The sequence below is a fragment of the Humulus lupulus genome, chromosome 1 (genome assembly GCF_963169125.1).
Source record: "Humulus lupulus chromosome 1, drHumLupu1.1, whole genome shotgun sequence".
Taxonomy (NCBI): domain Eukaryota; kingdom Viridiplantae; phylum Streptophyta; class Magnoliopsida; order Rosales; family Cannabaceae; genus Humulus; species Humulus lupulus.
The window spans coordinates 277,960,569-277,970,283 of NC_084793.1; positions in this window are offsets into that span (position 1 = coordinate 277,960,569).

A 9,715-nucleotide genomic window follows, 5' to 3' on the forward strand; every position below is an offset into this window, starting at 1 on the left:
GCTTGAAGTTGGGAGGATGGTTCGGCAGGTCCTCGAAAATCTTCTTCTCCTTGGGATAGCTCAAGAGGTAGTAGAAGCCATCTCCTCCCCGAGCTCGGGAGGGATTGCTTTTCAAGCAAAAGAGATATAAAATCTCTTTTGGTGAAGGTCCTTCCCACTTTAGCTCGTGGTAAAGCGACCTCAGGACTGACAAGACCCTGTATGAGTTGGTCTGGAGTTGGAAGGGCACGAGCCCAACAAAATCCAGAAAGTCCTTAAAAAAGGACTTCAAGGGAAATAAAGCCCCTGCCCTCTTATGCTCGTGGCTCCAAGCTGCGAACTTTAGCTTATTTTTTAGATTACGATCTCTCGGGGCATGGCAGCTGCGCTCGGTGGAGGTCGGAGCTCGACATCTTAACGAGCCTGATAATCCTAGGTCGTGGCGTGCTAGGATGTTGGATTTCTGTCCCAATGAGGAGACCGAGCTCCAATAGTGCTCGACCTCGAAAAATTCTCCCCTCAAGGTGGGAATAGTGGTTGGCTGCGAGGTAGATGAGGGATTTGATGGTTCTTCCATCATTGAAAATTTGAGATCGCCCGGTTTGAATGCGACCGTCACTTTAAGAGTAAGGTCGAGAGGGATTGGTCTGGGCTTGGGGTCCGGGTCTAGATAGATCGCGACCCTAAGTTTTGTCCTCTTTTTCTCTTCAACCTCGTCGATTTGACGCTGAAAGTGAGCTCGAGTGTCCTCTTGCTCACACCTTAGTTCGTGCTCCCGAATCAAGCGCTGATTCCGAGTAAAAGGTGACTCCGGGCTCGAAGTTTCCGGTGAGTAAGGAATCGCGAGTTTTGACCCCCACCGCTTTTCCAAATTCTGTGACATCTAGCAAGAAAGAAAAAGGGTAAGGGTCAGAAGAACAAGAGATTAAGAATAAAAATCAAGATGGTCTGAGCTCGAATGCTCAAGACTATGGAACGAGCTCGGTCAAAAGAGCGAGATCAGGCTCGGAGCGTGTATTCCACGTAAAGGGGAAAAAATGGATTTATTTTTTAGAATCCTGGATTTTCAGGGAAAAAGTTGGCGGTTACTCAAAAAGTAATATTTTTTAGAAACGTGCAATTTGAAAACCCTAATCATATGCCCAGTTTCTTGGTCTACACGATACGATAGTCGAAATCAAGATAACCCAGTAAAAGCCATATTTGCATCATTTATGCAAAAATCTAGGTTTGGAAAATCTTAACAACAGAAGAGCCCAAAAATTACCTAACATTGACTAAAGCATTATGATACTAAAACTAATGTCCAAATGCTACCACAACAATAAGCATGCATGGAAAAACAAGAATGAATATGAACATAGAACAGATACTTACATAGTGTGGCTGGTGGGTACAAAGAAATTGATGATCGAAGGAGAGGTTGCAAAAACGATCCCACGGAGTCGAACAGGCCAACGATACTTTGTTTCCTCGGCTTGGAGAACATACAAAAGTAGAACGAGTTTTAAGTTCTGGTTTTTTGTTCTTCCCTTTTCTTTGAAAACTTGAAAGTGTAAAAGTAAAATGAAGAAGACGATGGGCGTATTTATAGGCCACAGCAGAATGTCAAATGGCAAAAAATATGGATCGTTGGACAAGATTGCTATCTGATCGAACGAACGGGAATTGGCGTGGCGATGGAGGAAAAAAGGTGGAAAATGAGGAGACGTGGGCATGGTGCAGACATACTCAAGTACCCTGATCTTCTAATACCCACCTGACGCGTGTCCACACTCGAGTGTAGTTGATGGTACAGTTTCCACGAAGGGAAGTTCAAAAGTTTCCTTCTTATAGGATTCGAACTGATACTTTTGAGGGGGCAAAATGTTACACCCAGATTTCGAGATAAGAAGTTATGACCCCGAAAGCTGGGCTCGTCAGGTATGAGCTCGAAACATATACGGTCATCATATGATTCAGCCGTTGGACCTCTTTGAAGTAAACAACGACCTCGAGGATGTGTGGCCTCAAGTATGCACTGAGCTCGCAATGGCCATGGTATGACACATGAATATAATTTTCCATGATTGCTTTAGGCGAGATGGATCGAGCTCATGAAGTACAAGCTCGAATGTGACAGCATCGTCAACATCCACTTGTTCCGAACATAACGCGAGTTAGGAGACGAGCTCATGGTTGACTCATGGTCTCGGCAAGTTCAATGCTAATTGCTGATCTCGAAGATTTGATGAATTGGGATAATCAGTTACCTGTGAACATGTTTATTGTTGTACAATCCCAATATTTAAGGGATATCATTTAATCTGTTATTCGTTCCCGATCTTCATGGGACGTTTCCGTGTATAAAGGAAATAATGCATTAAATAGCATTATCTTGATTGATTTACAGAATATCTTCGCGAAATATGTGGGAATGAATTCTGCAACCTTAAGGAAACATCATTTGTAGGGGACCGATTTCTGATTTCTTGAGAGAAAACTCCTAAATCTTAATAACACAGACTCGTGGACTAGGCAGAGTTAACTTCTGAACCACGTAAAAATCCTCAAGTTTTCCTCTTTATTCTTTTGCACCAATATTTTATTTTTTAATTGCTCTTCTATTTAAGTTGACGAAAAACGGCGTTAACAAAATTATTGATACATATTAATTTTTTTTTTTAATATTTGTTTTTTTGTACATTAATTATATGTAATGATATATATACATACACTAGGTACAAACAATATACAATACACATTTTCTTAGTTTTATTTAGAGAATATAATAATTATTTTTATTAAGCTTTTATGATTATCATATAAATTTTAAATAAATAAAAATATATTATACTTAAATGAATGACATAAATATAATATTTGAATTAATATTGATATAATTACTAAATATTTATTATAGAAAAATTTTATAAAAATTAGGATTATATATTATATGTTATATATTATTATAATAATAATATTTTATAAAATTTGAATTTATACTGATATAATTATTAAATATATAATCTTGTTTTATATATTATTACAATAATGATACATTATAACATTTAAATTTATATTAATATAATTAATAAATATCTAACACATTCATACTATTTTTACACACATGACACTTATATATAATGTATTTATTATGTATTATATATTATTGTAATAATAATACTTTATAACATGTGAATTTATATTAATATAGTTATTAAATATCCAGTTTTGTATTAAATATTATTATAATAACAATATTGTATAATATTTAAATTTATATTATTATAATTACTAAATATTTATTCTGCCAAAATTCTATAAAAATTAGGATTATATGTTATATATTATTATAATAATAACATTTTAGAACATTTGAATTTATATTGATATAATTATTAAATATCTAGTCTTGTATTATATATTATTATAATAATAATATTTTATAACATTTGAATTTATATTAATATAATTAATAAATATCTAACATAGTCATACTATTTGTCACATACGATACTTATATATAATGTATTTGTTATGTATTATATATTATTGTAATAATAATATTTATAATATTTGAATTTATATTAATATAATTACTAAATATTTATTCTAGCATAATTTTATAAAAATTATGAATATATATTATTATAATAATAGTTTACAATATTTGAATTTATCTTGATATAATTATTAAATATCTAGTTTTGTATTATATATTATTATAATAATAATATTTTATAAATACAAAACATAATAGAACTTATAAAATTTCACAATTGAACTATCAACATTAATTCATAAAAACTATAAAAGAATTTGAAAAATGTCAAAAGTTGTAACATAAATCCGTAAAACTAGAAGAGATCCATAATTATCATAATCTTTCAACATATCACAACACTATTATATTCTAACAACCTATCAAGATAAGTTCAATCCATAATAATGTCACATAAATAATGCAGCGGTCAAGACCAAAGGTAGAGTATCTATATAAACGGCAACCCAAGCCAAAAGTGTCTCCTTCTCGTACTTGAAATGTTAGAAAAATACACTAACATAATCTAACTACTTAATTTTCTTATCTTAAATTCCAAGCAAATTTGTGAGAGATCGCAGAACTAGAACCCTAAATTAATCATTAATTCAAATTAAATCTTCAATAACCAAAATAATCTAAACCTCACTCAAAACTCAGCAAGAAGATATAAAACTTACCCTAACAACTGAAATCTCCAAACAAAAATGAAATAATGCCTCTTGTCTTTGTGTTATTCTCGAAACACTTTCCATCGATTTCAACCACTTTCTCTATATTTCTTTTATTCAACCATCTTCAATACTTCTTATTTACTGACTTAATAAACTATCACCCTCTTTAAAATTTAAAATCATAACCACTCTGAATTTTAAAATTCCTAAAATATCTAAACATAAAATTAATTAACTAGTCTAGCCAAAATCTACACTAACTACCACCACAACAATAGTAATAATATCTTCTTAGTTAACTATTGTTTGAACTAACATTATTATACTTGTAGTCAAAGACCTAAAATATATTTAAATATTTGATCACCACACTTATAGAATATTTGAGCATTTATTTATTTATTCATTTAATTAATATTTAAATAAATCCTTCATTCAAACTTAAATCCAATACGCTAGATAAGATTTTTCTAGAACTCTTAGGATCTTTAATCAATAGCCAATATCAATACATATATAATCAATCCTAATTAAAACTCATATAGAATGTATATTATATATAAACTAATGCCTAACTCATTTCCTAACTAGATATTCAAACTTAATTAGACTTATTTGGCTATATAATAATTATAATAATAATAATAATAATATATGACGAATTGGCTTATTCCTATGCTATGACCGAAACTACTTCCTATATTATAGGAATTTCAGTATTTTACATATACTCAATAGAAGACTAAGAAAACATGCTCAATTAAATAAGGCTTATTATGATTTTTTTTTTCCCAAACTATTACCACTATCAAATCGTGCCCCCTGAATTTTTTTGGCTTGTTAAAAATTCCCCCTGAACTATTCACGTTATTGAAATGTGGGACTTCTGTCCAATTTTGCTAACAGAATTGTGATATGGTGACACTGGACTGCGGATGTGGATTGCCACGTGTGTAATTTAAAAAATAAATAGGATTGTTGACGCAGTTCTTCGGCAACAGATAGTTATATGAATAAATGGGATGGATTAGTGCTAAATGATGAACCGTAATATGTGAATAATCTCGAAGGAAGGTTATAACTCGTGTACTCTTTTTTAGGTGGTTCGAAGGTTAAAATCTCTCTAGTTCACCAGTCAATATTATTGATATATCTCTGGTAATCCTCACAGGGTGTTTCTTTTTACATTCAAAAGCCAACCTTTCGCAACACCTAGGGTCTCCATATTTATAGGGAGAGGACACCTGGGTGTTGGCAAAGGGGGTCATCCCATGACCTTCTTACCCATCATGTCACTTCTGTGACAATTATGATTAATTCCTAAAACCTGACAATGAAGTGTTGTCTAATCAATAGGTAAGGGAGATAATGGGCCGCATGGCCCAAACTAGTCGTGGGGTGCCTGAACACGCACGTTTATGCTGCGTGTCCGAGATTTCAGGAATGGAGTAGACACGTGATGTCTGATATGCGCACGTTTACATTGCGTGGTTGACTTTATTAAGGGTCGGAGGTGTCAGCTCCAGGTCGTCCCCCAGGCTTGATGTAGTCCCAACTCGTGATATCCCCACTGCTGACCTGATACCTTCATGTATTCTCACTGAACCTTTGGCTACCTCGAGCTAAAGAGATAGAGACTCGTAACAGCAGCTCCGAGTAGGTGGGTTCCACGTGTCAGATAGGATTATCGCCTTTTTCAGCTCGCTAATAGCCCGTGGATGTTTAGGGCGTACATTTTCCCCCCAAGCCCCTGCTCGTGGCATATGACGTCATATGTGGCCACAGTGGGGGCTTTTAGGCTTCCTTGTCGACTCTTCATGTCCCACCCATTGCGCTGGTATCAGACACGTGGGGCACCGTGGTTGGAGACAGTCCGTCTTCCGAGAACCGCATTAAATGGCCTAGCCTATCTTCGGCCGTCGTTTCGTCTTTCGAGTGACGATCCTCGTATCCCACATCAAGACGATCGAACGACCCTCATTCTTTTACCTTTTACGTATATATAAGGGTGGCCACCTTCCGCATGAGCCACCTTTTGTTTGAAAAAATTTCTCATCTTCTTTCTTCTCTCTTCTCAATTTAAAAACCCTTTTTTCTTCCGGTCACTGTTCCAAGCGTTCCCAAGCTCCAGACACGAGGGTTTCTCCATGACTTCAGTTTCAAATATTTCTCCAGGATTCCAACCCCTACGTTCTTTTCGATTCTTACGCAACAAAAACTTCAGTAAGTCCTCTACCTGTTGTATGCTTTAAATGTATCCATTTTTCTTTGCTTAGGTAAACTTCCTTCTTAGCCGCATGCTGTAGGTTGTTTTTCTTTGCTGGTATTTTGCGCGTAGGTTTTCATCCTAGGGGTATCGACCGTAGGAAAGAGAATGCTTGGGAACATGATTCATAGGAAAAAATTCTGGGGTGATATTTCTGGGTTATCTTCTTTTTTAAATGCCTGTTTGGAGAGGCGAAGGCAACAAGTTTCTGGGGTGCAAAAACCGGGTAGCTTAGGGGACACGCTTCACAGGCGGTTTTGCCTCTCAAAACTTTCCCTCCAAGGCAAACTTTATTCTGATCTTCCTGACACACGGATCCCGAGCAATCAGGGACCCGTGGGGAGCATAGGCGCGTGTTCATAGAACCGCGTGATCTCACTTGCCATGAGCTGAGATTACCTCAGCCCGTGTAAAGGAAACCATTCTTCGTGTTAGATTCTTTCTTATGCTTAGGTCACCTTTTCTAAACTTTCTTCATCTTTGTTTGTTAGGCGACCAGATGGGACCCAGGAAGAGTATGTCCAAGAAGAGTGCTGCTGGCTCGTCATCCCAGCAGGCCAGCAAGGGGAAAGAGGTGGCAACAGACTCCCCAATTCCCCATTTCGGTCCCGTCGTGGAGAAGGAGGTCGAGGTGGGACCTGGCGCCTTCTTTGAGGCCGAGAGGATTGCCTCAAAGGTTACAACCCAGGAGAAAGTAAATAAGATTATGCTTTCCCACAATATCGAGATAGGGAGGGGCGCTCTGATCGCCCGTCCTCCCTTTGAGGGCGAGCGAAGCTGCACACCGCTCGATGAGGATTTCACGGCCTGGAGCGACGAACAACTTAAGGCTGGGACCTTTCTCCCCCTGGACCAATACTTCGTGGATTTCCTGAATTTCGTGAAGCTGGCCCCCTTCCAACTCCCCCCTAACTCTTACCGTCTGTTAGCAGGGTTAAGGTACCTGTTCCTGAAGCAGGAATGGGAGGTCCCCACACCGGCGGACATCCTGTACTTTTTCTGCCTCAAAGCCAGCCCGGAACAGCGGGGGTGAGGTGACGGGTTCTACTACTTGACCCGCTTTCCCAACACTGCAGCGGTCATCGAACTGCCCAGCCACCCCAATGACTTCAATGATCAATTCTTCATGTCAACGGGGTTTCGCAACTGCGAATACCATTACTTCAACCGTCCTCGTAAGTTCCTTCTAAATTTAGCTCGCGAGGTCATTGCTGACTAGTTTCTTTTCATTTCTTATTGACTTGAAAACTATCGTGCAGCTATTTTCGCGAGGACGGCTAAGTCGGTGACCCTTGGGGGTCAGTACGAAACCTTGGCGAGGCTCCCCCCAAGTGAAAAGGACTACCGCCAGCTCGTGTCTGATGAGACGATGCTGGCGTGTAAGTTAATTTCTCCAGGCCAGACTCTGGCCTTGAGGAGGCCGTGGACCATCCCCGCAGCTCACGAGATGGCATCCATCCCCGAGGAGGAGGCCGTGGACGACGACGAGGACGAGGAGGACGAGGCGCCCCTCGTGCGCCGGAAGCGGGCTCTTGAGGTCGCCCACGAGGTCAACTTGGAGCGGGCCCAGTCCGGGGCAGCAGTCGGCCCCTCCGGCCAGGGTAACCCTTATTTGTTTAGGAGTTTAGACAGAGCTTCCGCGGACCTACGGCTTTCTAGGTTTAACCCCAACCAACTCGTTCACCGCCACCGAAACGATCCAGATCGCAACATCACCCTACTCCAATGTGTTGACCAGCTAGTGCTGCGTCATAACATGGCCCGCCCTAGGGGCACTATAATAGTAGATAATACTCTGGCCTTCAGGTCGGTCTTCTTTGAGGAGTACGGGACAAACCTTAGGTCGTGGCCCTCCCTTCTTGAGGGTGTAGTAGCTCCGGGGCTTAGGCAGTATGTAGAGGAGTCCAGCCCTGAGGCAGATCTGGACCCAGAGCCTCCTCTCATTCGCAAATTCATTATCTTAGACTCCCCCATAGAAGCTCCGGGGCCGGAGGTCTTGACAATAGATTCCTCCTCTAGCTCGGAGGGTAGGACCAATTTCAATACTCTAGATTTTTTTCTTTGCAATCATATATTTTTACATTACTGACGATTTGTTGTCCTTGTTTCAGGTGAGGAGATGTTGCAGCCCAAGGATAACGTTCTGCGGTCTATGTTCCAAGGGGGAAACCCTTCCTCCGGGCCGTCTGGGCCCTTGGTGAAGAGGCTCCGGTTGGTGAAGAAAGTTGTTGGGACTTCCTCCAAGTCCCCAGCCAAGGGGAAAAACCAGGGTCCCTCCGCCACAGATAAAGTGCCTCCACCCCCTCCTGTAGTAGAGAAGATGGCTCCACCTCCCCCGCGACCTCCTGTCCCAGCCCGGGAAAAGGAGGTACTAACCGGGACCTTGGCAGCCCCGGCCCCCGCCGTGCGCGTCCCGGTTAACCCTCAGGCCTTGGAGAAAGTCCCCGAGGCTTTTCGGGGGACGGTTTATGAAACCGCGACCTACATGGTGGATCACTTCTACAATGCCACCCTGAGGGATTTGCGGGAGATCGAGATGAGGAGCCTCGAGAATGTGATGGAATCTTCACTCGGGATGACCCTCACGGTAAGTTTGCTTTACCACTAGTTCTTTATGCTTAATTTCTAAGGCACTTGCCTTATATCTTTTCATCTCGTAGGCGGCTTTGGCTCTCCACCGGAGCATATCTCGGTCTAAGGCCAGGATTGACGAGATCAGGGGCAAGCACCAGGCTGCCCAGGCCGCCCTCGCATCCGCTCAGCAACAGGAGCAGGATGCCAAGGTTGCCCTGGCGACTGCGCAGGCCGAGCTGGAGGCATCTCGGGCCAAGCTGCTGGAGGCCGAGGCTACCAAGGTCGCCCTGGACGCCGCGAAGGTTGAACTTGAAGAATCCAAGGATGCCCTTGTGGTGGAGAAGGCATCTTCCAGCTCCTCCATGGAGACCATGTTGTACAATTGCTGGGCCTTCAACCAGGATGGTGACTTTTCCTTCCTGAGGACGGAGGTATGGGAGTCCTTCTTGGAGAAGTTCAAAGCTTGCCTTCAACAAGAGGCACCCTCTGAGACTGGGGAGACTCCCGCTGCAACCGAGCAGGATGGCGAGGGCGTGACTTCATCGGAGCAGCCTGGCGGGGCTTAGGATCCTTTTTTTCTTTTTTGCTCCTTTCTCTCATCGTACATATATCTTTTTATTTGTAACTTTACATTACGAGGTTTTTTTATCCTCGAGACAATCGGTAACCTTAGATTTATTTTAATCTATTTATATATAT